A 21,799-nucleotide genomic window follows, 5' to 3' on the forward strand; every position below is an offset into this window, starting at 1 on the left:
TTCAAGTATGGAATTAATATTTTTTTTCTTCAAAATGATACCTCTAGCAACAGTGCAAAGGATGAACCATAAAGGACAGAGAGGCCACATGGCTGAGACACTTGTGGCTGGCCAGGGATAATGATGGCCTGGACTGAGCGGGGTGCCATGGAGATGGGTAGGCAAAAATGGTCCCCAGGGCCCTTACTATTTCTCACAACATCTTGTTCATTCATAGAACTTAGAGACTCTCATATTATCAGTGGAGTGTGAGTTCTTTGGAACCACATCAGCCTCACTTAACTGTTAAGCCCAAGCCTGGCACATCTAAGGTATTTAAGCACTGGTTTAAAGATGGAAAGCAGGAACCAATGACTAAGAGTGAGATGAGAGTGAGGGAGTGTATCGCTCCCAGGTCCCTAACTTGGGCACTTATTTGGATGAGAATAGAGGTTAAGTATCCCTTAGCTGAAATGCTTGGGACCAGAAGTATTTCAGATTTGTTTTTGTGTGTGTGGAATATTTGCATTATCCAAAATGCTCCAAAATCTGAAACATTTTGAGTGCCAACACGATGTTCAAAGGAAATGCTCAGTGGAGCATTCTAGATTTTGGAGTTTTGGATTGGGGATGCTCAATTTGTACCTTAATCTGGGAATGCTGATACCATGAAACCTGCAAATCAGGATGGCAGAGGTGAAGGAGGAGAGTTAGTAAGTTCTCTGTGGATGAGGAATTATTCTCAAAAGATAGGAAACTAAAGCTTGGATAGGTAAATAATTTTTCCAAGGCCACATTACCAGGAAACAGTAACATGACACTGGAATCTAGGTCCTCTGAACCTCAAAGTTATCAGTCACCCTCTCACTCCTCCCACCACTTGTCATCTGTCACCCACTCACCCCACCACTCCTCTAGCAGACTTTTTACATAGACTGCTGCTGCAATAATTCCTCACATTTCTGTGTCTCTTTGGAATTTAGCCTTGCTGCTCCTGTCATCAAGAAGAGTCCTCGAATCTGGGTTTGGCCATGCGAATTGTTTTGATCAACAAATCAAGCAGAAGTGATGTGCAACTGATGAGCCTAGGGCTGAAGAGGTCTTTCAGCTTTTACGCTCAGCCTCTTGGAACTCTGAGACAAGAAGCCCAGGCTAGCCTCCTTGAGGATAAGAGACCACATGTAGAGGAAAGCCTGGCTGACAGCTGAAACCAACCTCAAGGCATGTGAGGGAGGCACTATTAGGCCACAAAACTCCATCAAGTTGCCAATGAACCGTCACTGCACAAGAAAGGTGAAACAAGCAGAAGAACTTACCAGCTGAGCCCTGCCCAAACTGCCAACATACAGAACTGTGAACTAATAAATGACTGTTGTTTTCAGCCATTAAGTTTGGATTGGTTTCTTATGTAGCAATAGATAACTGAAACATCCCTACGTCCAAATACAACACATTAAGCTGTCTCTGAAGAGAGGAAGAAAGAATCTCCTTATCACTGGCAAGCAGGAAAAAAACTGTCACATGTCAGGAACAGTCCCAGACATGTCAAATTATTAGAAACATAGGCTCCTTTTCTCTTAGAAATAAAAGGAAACTATTATAACTTCAGAGCTGAGTTTCACTATGAGTTAAATAAGTCATTGTGGGTCAGTAGGAAACTCAGCATCCTTTACTATTGGTTCTAAGGGAAAATGTTTCCTATTTGAATAAAATAATTTATAAACTAACCTGCTGGTAAACGGAGGATAATTTGTCCTAAGACATGACACCGCATTTTGTAAAAGCAGAGTAAACAGAAAAAAGACAACAATGAGAAGACAGAACACAATCTTAATCTGCACTTACATCCTTGTAGGAATGTTTACTAAAGAAAAAAATATCCCGTGAATGCAAAAGACTTGTGCTTCGGGAAGAGAACAACTTCTAGCTGTAATTGAATCATTTGGGGCCACAGTCTATGGGTACCCTAAGGTGATTATGCTCAGAATGGAGGCTTTCAGAATGTCATTTAGCAGAAGAAAACATGGCTAGATACCAGTAATAAACTTTTGCCCTTGAGCTACTCATTTTTTATGGCAAACTAATTGAAACATACAAATCGTATAATGTTCCCTGCTTGTGAGAAGGGGCAGGACTGAAATGCAGATGATTGATTCTGAAATGTAGCCACTAAGATAAGGTTTCTTCTTCAACAGAAAATATGTTACTGATCTAATTTCCATGCAGCCAAGATAAGTGGAACTGTCATTCCGTCCTATTGGAAAGATCCTTTGTCTTCCATGTGAAAACAAAGCTGCACAGATACATTTTTGTTTCTAAAATAAAATTTCTTTTCTTTTATTCTCCTCTCCTCCCGACCTTTTATTTTTAAAGTGATTTATAGAGAATTGATTAAATTAACTGGTAGACTCAAGAGGCCAGATTCTACTTTTAAATGCATGCTCATGGTTACTGTGAGCAGAAAAATGATACAGCCTAAGGACAATAATTACATTTTATTCACTGTTCAAGTAAGGATATTTGGAGGGTGCAGGAAGGGATGGGGTAGGCCTGTTATCCAGAGAAGCATTGTAATGAATAAGCTCAGCTTGGCAATTTTTAAATTCATATTTTAGTATGTGGGTAGGAGGGCCATCGCACTGTGTTCATAGACATAAATGCTTTGTCTGTCTTTTGAAGCAAGAGATAATACATCCCAGGGTTATAATTTAAGACATGTGCATCAGGGAGAAGTAAGGAGAAGTGACTTAAGATGAGAAAGTGGCTGCCTTGCTTCACAAAAGACGAAAGCGCTACCGTCAAGTCAGGGTTGGCTAGAACTTTGACTATTCATTCACTTTCTATGCACCTAATGTTCCCCAGACATGCACACGCATCTTTAGTCTATCTGAGCTTCTCATGGCTGTACCTTTGTCAAAGTCTGTATGTCTAAGAACAGAAAAGCATCTCCTAAAACTAGCCATTTGTTTCAACAATCACAGCGGTTTAAATTTAAGTTTCATATTTCAATGGGTTTTATACCCCATCAACATATTTTTTTAAAATTTTATTAATTGTATTGAATAAATATTTGTTGAGCAGTTTCTGTGTAAAACACTATGCTAGGTAGGTCCAACTGAGGATCCAAAGACATAGAAGACATTCTAAACCTTTACTCAGCTTATGAGACAAATAAAATAATAAAAATATTGATGATAAAACAAAAACAGATAAACTAAGAGAGAGAGAGAGAGAGAAGAAAATGCTAGGCAGTGGGATTGCAAAAGCAAAAAGAATTGTATCTGTTGCTTCTTGAAAGAAGGACCTTGAAGGACGAATAAAATTTCAGTAGACAACAGCGAGGGTGTGGTTATAGAGAGCGTTATAGACTGGTCCAGTTTAAAGGAATGGCTGGGCTGGGCATGGTGCCTCACACCTGTAATTCCAGCACTTTGGGAGGCGGAGGTGGGTGGATCACCTGAGGTCAAGAGTTCGAGACCAGCCTGGTCAACATGGTGAAATCCTGTCTCTCCTAAAAATACAAAAATTAGCTGAGTGTGCACCCAGCTACTCGGGAGGCTAAGTCAGGAGAATGGCTTGAACCCAGGATTCAAGGGCTATCCTGGAGGATAGGAGGCAGAGGTTGCAGTGAGCCAAGATCACATCACTGCACTCTGGCCTGGGTGACAGGGTGAGACTTCATCTTGGAAAAATATATATAGAGAGAGAGATAGGCAGACAGACAGACAGACAGCTGGCTGGCTGGAAAAAGGCCCAGAAGAAAAGGCTCAGAAGAGAATGTACTGCTCGGTTTGTCTGGAGCCAAGATACCAGGCGGTAGAGAGTCAGAACGGAGAGGCACTCCGAGTGGGGACTCAGTACTCAATTCAGCAGGTGATGGGGTAATGTGATGAGCACTGTGCTCAGATGATGGACAAGCAGACACGAATTCAACATGAGGCCTCAGCAACACTGTCGCCAGGACAGCTCCTCCACATGACCAGTGCCCTCTCATTTTTTGGAGCTTGTCTTTCATCACATTTTTCAGGGGGCCTAATATACATTATATTAGATATAATATATATTTCTATCATATATATTTATAATTTGCTGTATATATAACAGACATCAAGTATAATATCAAATATATTATATACTTATTGTATATATACCTTTTCAATTTGCTATATAATAGATATCCCAGTTATATATGTATATCCCAGTTATATATGCATATGAATGGCCTTCACTAGTAGGTGCTGGAACCATGATTCACTCACTCTACTGCTATCGCCCGAAAGGCACCATTCTCGGCACTGGCGGAACTTCCCATCACCTGAGGTGCTTACAGAATAACAGAGCTGAGACCTCAACTCAAACCACTCTCAGCTGAGGTGCCCAGACACCCCCAGTTTTCATAACTGGCCAGGTGATTCTGACGTGCTAACAAGGTTGGGGACCACTAACACAAAGGGTTTTTCATGTAGGTGATTTACATCAACTTCTGAGGGTCCTTATATTATTACACTTTAAGACCCAATGGGACTACAAATATTAATTTTGAATAAATGAGCACATAACATTTTAAACTTACATTCCTATTGTGGTCTTGACTTCTGAATGAGTCAGGGCTATCATCAAGAAGAAGAGGCCGTGCGCAGTGGCTCACGGCTGTAATCCCAGCACTTTGGGAGGCCGAGGCGGGTGGATCACGAGGTCAAGAGATCGAGACCATCCTGGTCAACAAGGTGAAACCCCGTCTCTACTAAAAATACAAAAAATTAGCTGGGCATGGTGGCGCGTGCCTGTAATCCCAGCTACTCAGGAGGCTGAGGCAGGAGAATTGCCTGAACCCAGGAGGCGGAGGTTGTGGTGAGCCGAGATCGTGCCATTGCACTCCAGCCTGGGTAACAAGAGCGAAACTCCGTCTCAAAAAAAAAAAAAAAAAAGAAGAAGAAGAAGGCCAGGCATGGTGGCTTACGGCTGTAATCCTAGCACTTTGGGAGGCCAAGACGGGAGGATTGCTTGAGTCCAGGAGTTCAAGACTAGCCTGGGCAACATAGCGAGACCTCATTTCTACAAAAAATAAAAAATTAGCTGGGCTGTGGTGGCGACTGACTGGCTGTGGTGAGCTGTAATCATGCCACTGCACTCCAGCCTGGGCGACAGAGTGAGAACTTCTCTGAAAAAAAAAAAAAAAAGATAAAAAAGGAAGAATAAAGGAATGTAACTTAATAGATTTTTAATGACAAAGGGAGTTGGGCACTACTTAAAACTGGAAGTCTGTGGCAGTCCTGGGCACATGATTAGAGATTTGTGAGCTGTGGCTTTTAGCGCTACCTACCAGTTGGGGTCTGGACATGAATGGTGGGTGGTGAAGAAGCAGCAGGGCCTGTGGCCTTAGATATAGTGACTCCCACTCCACACTGCCCCCATCCCTCTATTCCTCTTTCCTGTGTTTTGTCTTTCTTTTCTCCTTCATTTTTCTGCTTTTTTTGGGTATTTCTCCCATTTCTTTCCCCTTTTGTGTCCCACATTTTTATTTTTCTTCTTCCTCCACTTCTCCAATCACTTTATTTCTTACTCACCATTATCCTTTCCCTTATTCAGTGTTTGGGTGTTCCCAAAATACGGGGATTACACAATATCTTAAATTATTAGTTGTATTTATTGAATGAGCTTGATGCTCCCTAGTCTTAGATTTTAGAGTGGCAAGTTGATCATCTAGTTTTCTATTAAACAATAAATTTTAAATAAGCTATTTTTCACTAATAAGTTGGGAAATCATTTCTACTAAAGAAAAGAAAACAAAACTCCTTATCCCCTTGCCAGATATTTCTGATAAAGAAAGATAAATGAGTACTATATTTTAAAGGCAGCCACTGCAAATGTGCTTCATGAAAAATAGTTGACACGCTACACGACGTTGAAATGACTGCTAGCTTTATAAATTAAAATGAGAAAAAAAAAAAAACAGTTGGGAACACTATAACATCATTTCCTAAATGGTAGGAGGATTTCGCAGCAGAGAAATCAACAGACATACAGAGGTTATCACTGGCCACAAACAGCTGTCAATAAATGCAAATCCCAAGAGAACTCACTAACGCATGATGACTCAGTTAACCAAAAAGAAAACACAGCAGCATATATACAGGGCCTTGACCTTACTTCTTCATTTTGTCACTTCTTCTTCTGTCTGTAATGGGTTTCTTAACATTCAGTTAGTCTATGTCTATGTCTTCTTAAGTATGAATCTAAAAAGGCATTTCTTCTAAGAATTCATCTTTGACTCCACCTCCTTTTTCAATGATTTCTCTTCTCAGGGTTTCCGTAGTCACCTACAATGTGCCAGGCTCTTCGGTCATAAATTTGTCAATATTATTTCTACTCATTGCAACAATCTTACAATGCAGATGTTTGTCTACGATTTTGCAAATAAGGAAACTAAGCCTCAGAGAATGTTAACGAACTTGTATCAATTAACACAGGTGTAGTTGGTATTTAAACCTGCATGTTTAATTCCAATGACAGTGTCCTTTCCACTTCTTCATACTGTCTCCCTTCCATTTCTTCCTAATGCCATCATACAACAATTACTTGTTATTTTATTTATTTATTTTCTTAGAGACAGGGTCTTACTCTGTCACCCAGGCTAGAGTGTGGTGGCGCCATTTCAGCTCACTGCAACCTCTACCTCCCAGGCTCAAACAATAGTCCCATGTCAGCCTCCTGGGTAGCTGGAACTACAGGCATTCACCACCAAGCTTGCCTAATTCTTTTGATTTTTTACAGAGATCAGGTCTCACTATGTTGCTCAGGCTGGTTTTGAACTCCTGGGCTCAAGTGATCCTCCTGTCTCAGCCTCCCAAGGGTTGGGATTATAGGCGTGAGCCACCGTGCCCAGCCCTATCATAAACTAATTATGTTATTTTACAGTAGCTTTACTCACACTTATTTTGTTTCCTCAATCAGATTAAAATAGCAATAGCAATAGCAATTAAAAAATCTGGAGAATAGTACTCTGAAAATTCTGAGCACTAGACATTGCCAGGTATTGTTAAGGAAAGTCAGCTACTTTGGGAGGCCAATTATCTCCTCCTAGCTCATATCTACCAAGCCAAAATTTCCCTATAGGAAAGCTCATTAGGGAAGAGGAATGAATAAGAATTAAGTGTCTCTCACTTTCTACCAAGGGAAATATATAATTCTGGAGAATCTTATTCTTTCAAAAATAGTATTCACTATCTTGTAACTAATGTCTCCCTTAAAACAAAAAAGCTCTTCAGAGAGTTCCAGATGTGACATGAAATTATAAGCACCTCCATTTTGGAACCCATGCTGGTACAGATATAGCCTAAGACTGTATCCTTTTTTTTTTTTAAGCCTACAGCACCTGGTATTTCCAGGCGGTCTCCCATCCAAGTACTAACCAGGCCCGACCGTTCTTAGCTTCTGAGATCAGGTGAGATCAGGCGCGTTCAGGGTGGTATGGCTGCAGACAGATTGCATCCTTTTTAAGACATTATTTCATATCGCTGAGGCTTTAAACATCACCTGAAACCCTATGAAGTCATGTGGTCCCAGTTCTGTATTTATATAATATGAAATGGCAGCTTTACATTTATTCCTGTGTAATTTCAACCAGTGATTTTGGTCCATTGACCAATTCTGTTGAAATCTTTAAACATTCTCAGTCTGTCAACCAATACACTTACTATCGTCCTACAAAACATCCCTTCCAGATGTGCTGCCCCTCCTCCCATGCCCCCTAGTTTCTATTTGAACACATATCTGTTCTTGTTTGCTAGACCATAAACTGTATGAGGGCAAGACTTATGTCTGTGTTGTTCACTACTGGATCCTGGCATTTAGCACAGGGCGTGGCATGGTGTAGAAGCTCGGTATGCTCTGAATAAGTGAAAGCATAGAAGGAGTGGGGAAATGGAAATAGGACAAGGAAGGGAAGGGAAGGAAGACATTATAAATAGAGAAAGAAGAGAGAACAAGATCAAGGAACTGCAACACATGCAGTGTAGAATCTAAGATGCCTGAGTTGTAAGTTACTTAACTTCTCTGAGCCTCATGTTTTTATTGATAAAATATCATAACACCAACCTCAGAGGATTGTTGTGAGCATGAGGGGAGATGATACTGCACAGACATCTGTTCTACAGGAGGTAGGACCCACTGAGGTTGACAGGATGCTTGGGATTCCTTCACTCCACTCTCAGGGTTGCCAGGATGATCAAGTGGCAAGACTCCGTGGCTCTGAGCCATTTCGGGCTGCTGAAGGAAGTATCTGGGCCTTATGCTCGCTGCATTGCCCCTCTTTCCAAATGAATCACTTCATTAAAATGAAAGGTTTACTAAAACAGTCTGCCAGGTTAGGATGATTCATCCACCCCAGCTGTGGCCATGATCAGAAAACCATGTGCATTCAGTACAGTTATCAAGCCTGAATAGCCACTAATTTGCAGAGCTTTCGGTCTCAGTGTCATTTATTTTTGTATTTTAAAAGAGGAAGTGCACAAGACATCATTATGTCAGTCCCACATAAGAGGCTGGTAGACTCTTAGTAAGTGGATGCACATGTTTGTATTTCCAAAAGCTTCTCTTTTCATCAAAAGAAAATACGCATGTCTAATTGGCTGTTTGTGTAAAGCATGGGCATATCTATATGTTGGGTTATTCCTTCCCTTGATGGTAAGCTATAATGAAATACATTTTTAATGTTAGATGGGAATTTTAAAAGTCTGCTCTCTGCAAACCTCAGATTTACCACCCTATTTAGCTTGTCAAGTAAGCCTGCTCCTTACATTAAATGAGTAACATCTAATCCTGAACACAATTTCAAAGTAAATTCCCTTCCTTTTCAAAACAAACTAGCAAAACCTTACTTCTTCACACTGCTGGGAAAGGCTGAAAATCAAAATGGTAAGCTTTATTCATCCTGAAAGGCTAGAGATAAAAAATAGATATAAAAAATAATCACGTATTAAATAAGATATTCCTATCATTACTACATTAAATATTTGCTACATGATAAATGGCCCTCTGTCACTAGAAAGGAAACATCATCATCTTCTAACTCAATTTATTCTGGATATATATATGATGCATCCAAAATTGTGAGTAGCTTTTATATCTCAGAGGCTGCCCTTTATTTGGAACTCCCTGCCTTTAATCTCTCTCTGGTTGCTACACGCTACGTCTTGCCTATTTTTGACAATGTGGAGAGGAGAACTTGGTGAGGGTGGGCTGGTCCAAGGGCTTCAAGAGGCTGCCCTGGGAGCAGTGATAACAGAGTGCTAGACATTCCATTTACAATACTGAAATAGCTGCACAACAGTCCTCTGTCATTTGTATTTAACCACAGTGAGTGACGGAGAAGATTTTCACTCTATGGGCTGTATTCAGGCCCCTCCCTTCCGCATATTTTCAAATGGACTAAACAACCAGTTTCAGCTTTGAACAGTTCTCACTTCATAAATAGAGATCTTTTAGATCCACACACACAGGGCTTCCAACATAATGTGGAAGCTGTCAGAGGAAAACTAATTTTGTCACTATCAATAGTATTGACCCAGCAGGTGTGTGTTTCACTTGAATTACGGGGGAATTGCTCGAAATCACACAATTGAAGACTGCATCCAGGAGAACGTTTGTTTAGACACTTTGCTAACTTTTCCCACATCAAATCACTTAGCAAGATTTTTATCTGAAAGTAGTTTTCCAATAAAATTGGATTCAATCCAAGTTGCAGAAGTTTTACGTGCCAGTAGGTGGTATGATGAGGGCTGTAAAGGACGAAAATGTATTGCCTTTGCTCGAGAACGTTAGAGAGCTGGTGGGTTAAAGAAGACGCTGAGCACATCACCCACCAAGCGAGCTTCCCTAAGTTACTGACCCTGGGCCCATGTCACAGATGATCTAGTAATTTTCCATTTTTTGATTATTTTAGGGACATATAAAGAGGTCACCACTAAACAATTTTCCCATAACACCCAGATCCTAGTACCATGTGGTATTTCCATGAATCAGAAAAAAGCCTGACCTTTATGCCTCCAGAACACCATGTGTGTTCTTTGCCTACCATCACTGTAGTCCTGCTAAAACGATCGTTTTTATGGTCTTAAGGCAATGACTATGGATAGCTGGACTTTCTAAAAGACTTCTTAGACCGCAATAGAAAGACAGGTGCTGTATTTCTCCTACAAACATGGATTTACGGTGTGATATTCACTATTCTTGCCCTTGAGCTCAAATTCTAGCAATTAAGAATAGATGTTAACATACAGACCATTTTCAAAAGTATGTAAGCCAGTGGACAGTATAAATGTGCCTGGAAAGAATATATGCAGTAAATATTTCATCCAGGGAAAACACAATTATCCCAAAGAACGTAATTATCCATACAGAACTTAGGTCGGGCACTAAATGAAGGCTGCACCCACAACAAGGACCCCAGCACGTATTTATAAGATTAAGCAGGCTGTTGGGCACTAGCTGAGCGCTGCCAGGCGAAGGGGACCTTCTTGTGAAGGCCAAGGCTGCCGGTCAGTGATCAGGGCAGGGCTGCCTTCTTGGCCACTCTGCTGACAGCTCTACAGCTGTGTGTGCTTCATGTGGCCCCCGAGACAACGATGACCCCCTTCAAGGTATGGGGTTGATTCTACTGATTCATGTCAAGGGTAACTGATTTATAAGCATATCATCAAAGCCTGAAATTGAACTTTCAAAAGAGTATGAATCTAGAGATGATGCCTAGACTGAACAGGATAAAAATAAAGGCCTCTCTTGAATGGATACAAATTTGATGAGCAATGAACAAAACATAAATGAAGGTTTTTCAACAGGCCTGCCACAGACCATGGGGGAACATGCTCTCCAGGTGTGCTGTCAGTTGGTGATCAAATTGTAAAATGTATTAGTGCTGCAACTGAATAGATGCACTACTGGGATGCACAGTCTGTCACACATAGGGTGACCAGCCATCCCAGTTTGCCTGGAATGGTTCTCATTTTAATCCTGAAAGTCTAATGCTTTAGACTTTGAAACCTCTAGAAACCATTGAATCTCAGACAAAGTGGGCTGGTTGGTCCCAGCAGATGGAACACTAGGCTGATGGGGGAGTGGGTGGCACAGCAGACTGAGGTCAGAGGCACAGCATGAGGTCAAGTCAGGTGCAAAGAGGATAATTTGTACACTTGACATGCTAGACACCTGAGCAGAGTGGCTATGAGAAGGGGAGTCAGGACGATAGGTTTAACAGTGCTAGAGAGACAGCACGTGCATATGACACAGGTGAGCACCTTCATAGGCGCTGTGCTGAGTTCTCATTATTGTTGATTTGTTGAGTATTGTTTTAGGTCTCTCAGTCCCTTCACAGCTGTTGCCTATATTCTAGCATTTGAAAGTGTTCTGTTGATACGGACAGGAGACAGGGAAACACAGGGTACAAGGTGGTGATTCCCTGGCAAAGGCTCTACCCTCAAGCCTGAAGACCTACAGCCCTAAGCAGAAACAGGCATTTCTGTTTTCACATCCAATAAGTTGCCTTTTGGCCTGCCATGCCTCCTATCCTGCATCCATATAAATCCTGAACACCATGCTCCAGAAGCAGATGAGCAGGTAAGGAGACAAGCAAACGAACTGTGGAAGGACAGGGCAGAGAAAGAGAGAAGAAGAAGGACATCTGAACACCGATAGAAGTTTGGCTGCAGGATGGCCAGGCTCCAGGACAAGATCATGTTCCCACTCTATCCCCTTTTCTGGCTCCCCATCCATCCCACTGAGAGCTACCTCCACCACTCAACAAAACTTCCGCATTCATCCTTCAAGTCTGTGTGTGACCTGATTCTTCTGGGACACTGGACAGGAGCTCAGGATACAGAAAGCTGTCACACTGGCCCTCTGCCCTTGTGAAAAGGCAGAGGGTCCACTGAGCTGGTGAACACTCGTGGCATCTGCGGACAGCAGGGCTAAAAGGGCACAGTGTAACACATGCCCACTTGGGCTCCTGGACCTGTCCATCTGTGTGCTCCCCCTCCCCTCAGAGGTTTGATCAGTTGGCAGGGACCGAACAGGTGAGCCACACCCTTGTTGCGCGTACTGTGAGGGGGACCAGGGAATGCTCCCGTTTCACTGTGAATACAACAAAGTTGAAAGCCTCATACAGATGTGTAAACTGATGTGTATCATTCATACTACTCAGAGGGACCCCAGTGTCACAATTCTTCTTGGCTTGTAAGAGATGGATAAATCCTCACCTTTAGGATGCTGATAAGGACTTTTCACTATTATCATCAAAGCTAAGAGAAATATTTATCCAGCTCCCCATTCTCTAAAGAGAACCACCCACAACTGGGGCCAAACTCCATCCTCCAGGGCCTGCACACCCTATTGCCATCAACCATACCCCTGTCCACCCTGCCCCAGCCTAGTAGATGGGGTAGTGAATAAGAAGAGAGGGTTTTCATAGTACAGTGAGCCTTGATGGTAAGTTTTTTCATAGAGATGAGTCCACTTTTCTTATTACAAAGGCCACATCTAATGAGGCTGCTAGAGACAGAAAAAAATCAGACTGAACCAGACTAAGCTCAACAATGCCTGTTCCTCCCCAATAAGCAAGGGTTGTGCATAAAAAGATCTCCATCCTTAACTTCCTCTCTGCCACACACCTCCAGGGCAGGGAGGGGAGGGCTCATGGCAGACACAAAGCTTTGCTTGCAACTGTGCAGGGAAGAGACCTCCAGGAGTTCTACCTACTGTGAGTTGAGGAACTAACACTAATTACTAGCCCTTCTGCATATGTTTCCCCAAACTGACACGCATCATGATGGTCTACAGATAGTATAAGACTCTTCATAAGCACCAAAGAAAGAGCTCATGTATGCAGGTCAGTTTTTATACCACATATAAATAGAAAACATAAATATACACACCTAAGTTGATTTTCTTCATCTGACCACTTTCCAAATGTGTTCATTAACGAAGCCTACTGAAATACTAAAGGAGCCAAGTATACACTCAACAATAAAGAAGCATTCATCTTCAAAATGAATTTTCAAATGTGGCTTCATGGAGTCCTAAGTTCTGAACATGCCTTGAACCTGTCACCAGCCCTGGGCTGTGACCACTCTGATGTGCAGAGCTTTACAGGCATGGGACCTAAGAAACGATCCCAGGTCAATGATGTGCATTTCATTGTCTGCACCCTCACTGGCTCAGCCTTCCTGAGAGGGCTCCTGCTGGCGCTGGTGGCTAAGAGGCTGCTCCTCCAGCCCTACAGTCAGCAGTGTTGCCATTGTGTCGGCCTCGCTTCCTCCCCTCTTGCAAATGATCGCCGGGCACCCAGGCCCCACGGTTTTTACTTGTTCTGTAATTTACTCCTGTTCCTTCAGAATCCATCAGCATATCGACAGTTTAGCAGCTAGCAAACTATTCATCCCAAGTCCGCAATGCAGCACATTTTCTTCTCTAAAATTTTTTTGAAACATCTGCTTTTGTTTCCATGGTAATCACAGGGGTGTTTTTTTTCTTAATAGAACTTTGAACTGCTTTTAAATTCTGAACTGTTACTGCCTTTGCATTTAACAAACCGGAATCAGTTCAAAATGGCTGCAAAAACCTAGTCAAGCTGACACGAGGCAAGCATGTTAACAAACAAGACAGAAGAAACAAAACATTGACTCATTGCTGCTAACCCCACGTGTAGGTGATAAGCAGGACAGATGAAGATTTCCATAAAGTATAATTTGTTTATATATTAAAATTTTAAAGTTGAAAGTAAATAGACAAGTTTCTGTATCTGAACCACAATGTCTGCAGTGGAAATAAAGAATAATTTAATCCTTATGCCAGATCTCAAAGGTATTTTGAAGAAAAAAATGGCAGTCCTTAGGGCCTCGCTACATACAGATACAAAAGCTACATACAGCTGCAAATTGACACTAAGTTTCTTTTTAAGAAGCTAGGCAGAGCAAATTAAGGCCTAACCAAAATAGGAAAAGTTCCCAGACATAAAGTTAACATAGTCAGTGGTTAAACTTATTGACTGGAAGTGATCATGACTATATAATTAGAGATGTTCAATTAAGGCCATTTGACATATAGAACTGGAAAAAAGGTGCACAGTCCGACCTGCGGATGTAGATCTGGTAACCATCCACGTAAATTTGGTAATAGGACCACGAATGGAAACTAAATCTTGGGGAACACAGAGCTGGGCGGAGGAATAAGAGCCGCTAGCAAAGACGGTAAAAACAGTCAAGAGAAGCAGAGAAATGAGATACTAGTGGGTTCAAGGCAGGAAGACAAGTAGGAGGGGTCAGCAACTCTGATAGACTTTTTCTCATTTGATCTCCCATGTACTGAATGCCAAGCATGGTATTTAAAGATGTATCTATATCTGTACCTGTATCTTTACCTATCTTTCTAGGAAATACAGGGACATAGAGGGAATATGAATGATACCACAGCAGCTGCCTTGGAGCCCTGGAGCCCAAAGACACTTGAGATGGATATAACTAAGGAGAGGAGGAGAAGGCGGCAGGCAGATTTGAAAAAAATGTGGATTACCATTAAAAAGGAAATTGTAAGCAATTTACAGAAATATAATTTACGAGCCTCAGGAATTATTTTGCCCTTACTTTTTAAGAATTGGGATTATTACTCATAATGAGAGTCATAAATCATGAACAAGAAGGAGGTTGGTTATTATTGTTTGTTTGGTGTTACCGGCCTTTTCAATTCCACACTCCTAAGAGGGTAACAGAAACAAAGCTGTGCGGCTACCTTGCAGTTTGAACATTTCTGGGAATTTGCATTTAACAAGAAAAGATCATCACTGTAAATATATTTTCCAATTTGTAACAGCTGAGACTCATAAATGGATATTATATGGCACATAACAAGTGACAGGTTATCAGCATGTGTTGGCAAGAGCCCTTTGGCTATTAAAAGATAATTAAAACTCACTATAATCTTCCAGCTGCTTCATTTAGTCATTTTGTTTTATATGAATGTGATAAGGCTCTGATGCATTTTAAATGGACAGCTCCTCTTTTTATCAGCTTCTTGGGTTAAGCCAGTGAGAGTCCCCTCATTTGCAAATCTCCTTCTAGCTACACAATTTACACAAAGCATCTTCCTCTGGCTCTATCGTCAATGATTCTGGTTGCCATGGAGAATTGGGGTCATCTTTTATCTGGCATAGTTAAAGCAAGCCATTGCCCATCCATATTATGTGATCGGAGTGAATGCTTCCATAACCATATTCCTTAAAAAATAATAGATGTGCTAGAGAGCAGTTGTTCTGTGTTCTCGTCAGAGAGAGAAAAAGAACAGGTTTCAATTGGATTTCAATTAAACTTAGAAATAGTTTAACGGCTATGAAGACCAGAAACACATTATCACAAGACACCATGCAATCGTCAATGCTGGAGATTAGAGAGGAAGAAAAAAAGAATGGCCTTTTCAGTGTGTATTGTTTACATGCTCTCTAGCTGGAAGGCACGCGGATGGATTACAAAACATTTCAGGCTATTTCTAAATGCAGAGTAGTGGAATATTTCCGAGAATCATTCTTGCAATTATTTTCAATTAAATCTTTATGTGTAGTTTTTCTTACACAGGGACTAAACAGAGCCATATACCCTTTTATGGTCACGCTGATTTGGAGGATGACAAGGATCAGTGTTAGGGAATTCTGCGATGCATGGTCAGTTCTGGAGCCACAGTGACCTACCCAGGCCTTTGCTTCCATACAGAAAGCAAGGTTTCTCCTTGATTTGCTCTTCCTAAAACATACCACGCTCTCTCACTCTGCTTGACTTCAGCATGAGATCTTTTTCTTGTTAAGTGTCTTTCTGTTCTTTGAGTGTCACACCACACTGCTGACTGCTGGAAAACAACATCCTCTGTTCTATCTTTGCTGCGCTGTCTGCTTCAGAAGTCAGCAGGAGCACTGCCTAATCTTGGAAGCCTTCCCTAAGCATTAAGTGTGGACTTTGGAGCTCCTCTTGCACTTGCACCGATGCCTACCCTTGTACTTCTGTACTGTACTGTCATGACCTCTCTACCTCCTTCCCTTCCTCCCCTGCCTCCATTAGAATGGAAGCTCCTGGAGGGTGGGCCCACGTCTTGTCTTGCCGAGCTTCTAATAGGTGCTGAATAAATGTTGAATAAATGCAGGAATGGATGAGAAAAATTATCTTTTGAGAAACAAACTGGTAAGATTTCTATGGTCCTTATTTTCATAGGGACTGACAGTATCTTTTTTCTGAGATTTTGATAGAAATTAAAAATTAATAGAGAAGCATATATCAATAAGGAGGATACTGGGCAAGAATGTTCACAGGAATAAAAAGGACTTCTTTAAAATGGGGCTCTCAGCAATGCCTCCACTCTTAAACTTCACACTGGCTTTGGTGTCAGTTCCCATAATCTGATGCAATCTCAACCCTGTGTAGGGGATACTTCCTTTCTTTTGACATTGCTGGACTCCATCACATGTACACAGTTGTCATGCAAAGAAAGCACTGAAAGTGGTTTGTGCATTCTTATTAGGTCTCAAAAGATCAAGGGCAAAGGAATACTCTGTTCATGGCTCAGTTGGGCCTAGGAAATCGCCAAAAAGTGGTAACACCCTTGCTTGAATTTAAAAATCATTACCAATATTCCAAATTTAACCTGAACGGAAAATAAATTTAAAACTTGATTCATATCTATTTTTGCAGGCCCTTCCTAGGCAATGACGACCTTCCAGATTAATATGGTTTGGTTGTGTCCCCACCCAAATCTCATCTTGAACTATAGCTCCTATAATTCCCACATGACCTTGGAGGGACCTGGTGGAGGTAATTGAATCATGGGACGGGTCTTCCCCCATACTGTTCTCGTGGTAGTGAATAAGTCTAACAAGATCTGATGGCTCTATAAATGACAGTTTCCCTGCACAAGCTCTCTCTTGCCTGCTGCCATGTAAGACATGTCTTGCCTCCCCTTCACCTTCCACCATGATCATAAGGCCTTCTCAGCCATGTGGAACTGTGAGTCAATTAAACCTTTTTCCTTTATAAATTACCCAGTCTTGTGTATGTCTTTATTAGTAACATGAGACTGGACTAATACACAGTTATCCCCTTCTCCAATCCCACCTTCTCTTAAAGTTCATCTTAAATGCATCAGCTCTTTATTCCACAGTAAATGCTACCCCAACCTCACTAATACTGGCTTTATTCTAAAGAACCTGCAAAGGCTTCTTAGCATTAGAAGGAAAGTCAACTTTTTTTGATCTTTGGTTTTAAGAAACACAGTTACTCTGTGGACCTATAACGCTTCCTGGCTTTGCACCTTTCTATCTTTAAAACAATAGCTTTCAACCATAAAGTCGTGGGCACACCTGTGTGAGGTGTGTGGCAAGCAATGTATTACTAACAATACTGCCACAACCCCATTCACCAAATACTTAGAAATTAGGCAGTTCTAGGCCAGGCACGGTGGCTCTCCCCTGTAATCCCAGCATGTTGGGAGGCCAAGATGGGCAGATCACTTGCAGTCAGGAGTTCAAGACCAGCCTGGCCAATATGGAGAAACCTCATCTCTACTAAAAATACAAAAATTAGCCGGAAATGGTAGTGCATGCTTGCAATCCCACCTATTCAGGACACTAAGGCAGGAGAATTGCTTGAACCCAGGAGGTAGAGGTGGCAGTGAGCCAAGATTGTGCTACTGCACTCCAGTCTGGGTGACAGAGTGAGACTTTATCTCAAAAAATAAAAATTAAAAAAATTAGACAGTTAAAATATCTCATATAATTACCTCATAACAATCCTTTAAGGTGGGATGTATTAGTCTAATTTCTACAAAGAACCTGAGGCACTATGGGGTTAGATAACTGGTCCGTGGTCAAACATCTAGGCCTGGCAGAGCCTGGGTTTTAACCCAGGTCTTTCCAACTTTTCAGCCAGTGTTCTTCATGATTACATCAAACTGCCTCCCACATAGTTAAAACGTAAAAATAATTTTAAATACACATTTGCCATAGATTCAAAACCACCCCTTATCATAGCATCTTTCACACTTATTTGTGATGAAAGAGAAAGGGGCGGATTTCCAGCTGGTGGTCTGGGAGCTGTGCTGGCTGTAGCTCACAGTGGGCAGCCATTGCCAATGCTGCTTCCACAGTGGAGGCAGGCCTATTTCAGTTTCATTTTACTGCCCTCCACATTTTATGGGGGAGATCACCAAATCCGAAGCCCAAGGAAGTGTAAACATCCACTTTTATCTGTTATTGTGAACACAGGTTCAAAACTGTGACTTCAAAGCATGGTAGACACTTTCTTGAGACAGAGCCTGGCCACTGTCCAAGCTCAGGGCTCACTCAGCCCTTTGAACCGCTATTACCCAATCCATTCATTCAGATCCTTTCATGTATATGTTTTGTACATCAACTAATATCCAGATATTAGGATTTCTTTTATCTGCATTTGAAACCAAAATTTACCATACCAAAATATTTACATAAAAGAACTCATAAATTTGATTTTGAAACTCTCTGTAGTGTAATACCTTGATAAACAGGATTCTTTTCCCCTTGAAAACGTAAGTACTTCCTGAATAAATGGAGAATCAGACCCTTCAGGAAGTCTGATAACTTGAAGAAGAGTTAAGACTTCTTCCTCTGAAATCCTAAGCCACGTCCTTCCCATCTTCATTAGAGGACATTCCTGGTGTAATTATTCAGATTCATGCCTGTCTTCTCGCCAAGTCCCTATAGGGCAATAACTATGATCTACTCATCTCTCAATTTACAATCTCCAAAGAAGACTCTGGTACACGGAAGGCATTTAAGAGACTTTTGTTAAAAGATTGAACAAAGGAATGAATTCATTTGTATCGGTCTGGGGATCGTTATTTTTATCTAGATCAATGGTTCTCAATTGGGGGGATTTTTGCTCCCCTGAGAACACAGGGCAATGTCTGGAGACATGCTTGGTTTTCACAGCTTGGGAGGTTGGATCTCTTCTGGTATCCAGAGGTAAAAACTATGGGTGCCATTTAGCATCCTACAACGCATAGGATAGCCCCCACGAAAAAGAATTACCTGGCCCCCAAATGTCGATAGTGGGGAAATTGAGAAACCCCAATTTAGATAGAGTATCTACAAAAATTCCATTGGCACGCAAGAGATCTCAGATATAAGCCAGCTGTCCTTTTAGAAAAAAAAAAACGCTGTGGCGCCCACTCATATCATTTATAGAAACTATTTCACGGAAACATAAACCAAATTGGAGATCCCAGGTGGTCATTTTCATCTCACAGCTCATTTTTGTTCTCCCAGCATAAGCCTCAACTAGATAACATCTTTGGACTCTCAGAGGTCAGCATTTATACGCTGACCCATAGCCCAGAATAACCCAAAGAACGAGACTTTCATTCAATAACAGTGGCATTATTTTTTATTGTGGGTCATGGCTCATAATATGCAATTCAGCTAAAAGGGAAAGATACAAAACATTTGAGATGACTGGCAGGAGAAAACTCTAAAAATTCTCCAGCACAAAAGGGGATTAAAATGTCACAGGAAATTTTTTTCTTGAAAATGGAAAGGCTTATGAATGCTTCATTCTTTCCGAAACAGTTAAAACACTGTATGCACAGGCTGCTCGGGATCGGAAGGCAGGGCAGCCCATTCCTTTTGTTCTGTTGCTCAACCCTAGAAGGCTTTCCCTGTTGAACTTGGGCCCACGAGCAGTGAGAAGTTAGGGGGAGGAAGATGCTTCATCTAAGTGAACAATCTGGATTGTATTCATCCTCCCTCTTAGAAATGAAGAGAGACTGCCTTAAGCTGGGAAGCAAAACAGACTGAGCAGGCACAGCCAAGTCTTTCACTGGAGATAACATTTGCCTGACATTTTAACTGTCATCTATTATCTGAAGACTCATTTATCCAAGGCCAAATGAAGCCAGCTCTTGCACTGACATGGAATTCAAAGTGATGAATACGTCTATCAGAAAGGATGACTGCAGCAAGACATTCTGCATCAGGTGGCATGAATCAGGTGTCAGTGGGAAGCTGGGCCCTGTCTGCCTGCCAGGGGCCTGCCTCTGCGAGAAGCTCAGTCCCGTTACTCTCCAGTCACCAGTGAGCGGGGGGACCTCGCACAGAGGTGGCAGCCCTGTGCTGCAGCTGTACTTTTCAGCCTGCCTGTTAGACATGATGGGGGCTCTAAAGGGGCAATGAGTGTTTCTTTCCTGACAATCTGCATATGATTCAAGCTTTCTGGGGTTTAAATTAATTTCCTATTTGGCATGTTTGCAGGAGGAGAAAACAATTATCTCCAAAATTACAAGTAATTAGCTGTTCGCTTATTGTTGTGGGATAAGATCTTACTTCCCTCCCACACCACACCCAGACCACACACACACACACACATAGACACACACACACACGCCCTGTGCTCTAGCTTTTAGGTTGTTATTTACAATTCTCAATCTCAGAGGTTAGAGTCCAGTTCCCACCCAGGCCTTAGCGAAATCTTCACTCTGCTCACATGAGCCTTGCCCCGGCTCCTAATGAATAAAGAAAACTGCAGGAGCACAATGTCCACCCCAGTGACTTCTGCTCATTATATGGGTGTGGTGGATGCCCAGAATTCCAGAAAAGCACGAAAACTCACTACCTCCTCCATGTCCTCTCTTTACAGGCAGGTGGCAAGGCCAGCTCAAGCACCATAGGAAATAAAGACACGAAACTGAGGCTCCCAAGATGAGAGTCTACATTCTGGTTTCATCATTTACTAGTTGTAGAACCTTAAGCAAGTCATTCAGCTTCTCTGAATCCCAGTTTTCTCGTTTTTTAGAAGGATTATAACCGCCCACCCCCAACCGCCCCGTAAAGTAGCATTTCTCAACAGTGGCACTATTTTGGGCCAGATAATTCTTTGGTGTGGTGGGGGGCATCCTGTACATTATAGGAAGTTCAGCGGCATCACTGACTATTGCCCACTAGATGCCAGCAGCACTCACCCGCTAGTTGAGATCATCAAAAGTATCTCCAGATATTACCAAATGTTCCCTGGAGGGCTTGCACCTGTTTGCAAGCCTCTGCTCTAAAGGAGCGCCCTCTTCTTTAAATGTTTAATAAAACATCACCCAGAAACTTTAATTCTACCCCCAAGGATTCAGGAGCAGCAAAGTAAACAGCTGTAAGTGAAATGAGAGAACTTTTAGCAGAAAACCAGGTTTGGGATAAAATTGAGTACCAACTGGCTTTGCTTAGAAATTCTGGATTTTGTTTTAATCTTGGGAAGGGAGTAGGAGTATGTTCTTCTTTCCTGTTTCACGGGGTTGTGGGGGCTTAAATGAGCGAATGTATTTGAAACTTCACAGAATGATGCCTGCAACTAATCACACAGTCACAACCAAAGAATTAGTGCAACGCAGCTGGCATATGTGGAATGTCACCCGGGCACTCTCTTCATGTTGGGGACAAAAGAACATCACGTGATAATTCTAGTTGCAGCATTCAGTCAAATGAATCAGTTAGGTGCCAGCCACATCCCAGAAAAAATGACAGAAACCCAGCACTACTGAATTTGTCAAACATATCTTTTTTTATGTCTGCAAATTCTTTGACTCTCCTCCCATCAAGTAATGGGTCTGCTCTTCTTTTTTTTTTTTTTTTTGAGACAGGGTTTCGCTCTTGTTACCCAGGCTGGAGTGCAATGGCGCGATCTCGGCTCACCGCAACCTCCGCCTCCTGGGTTCAAGGGTCTGCTCTTCTTGAACCTGAGCACACCTTTATGATTATGTTGACTAAAAGAATACAGAA

General features: G+C 41.9%; 1 protein-coding gene and 1 non-coding gene across 12 annotated transcripts in view; both read right to left on the minus strand.

Moving 5' to 3' along the window:
* STARD13 (StAR related lipid transfer domain containing 13) overlaps window positions 1-21,799 on the minus strand; it is a 557,207-nt gene that overhangs the window by 142,732 nt on the left and 392,676 nt on the right. The window lies entirely within an intron of this gene.
* Window positions 7,343-7,461, minus strand: LOC135268807 (5S ribosomal RNA). Its single transcript, XR_010337146.1, has one exon. It is a non-coding gene; the product is annotated as a 5S ribosomal RNA (ribosomal RNA).

This window comes from Aotus nancymaae, unplaced genomic scaffold (genome assembly GCF_030222135.1).
Source record: "Aotus nancymaae isolate 86718 unplaced genomic scaffold, 86718_ANA_hifiasm-v0.15.2.pri h1tg000043l, whole genome shotgun sequence".
NCBI classification, from domain to species: domain Eukaryota; kingdom Metazoa; phylum Chordata; class Mammalia; order Primates; family Aotidae; genus Aotus; species Aotus nancymaae.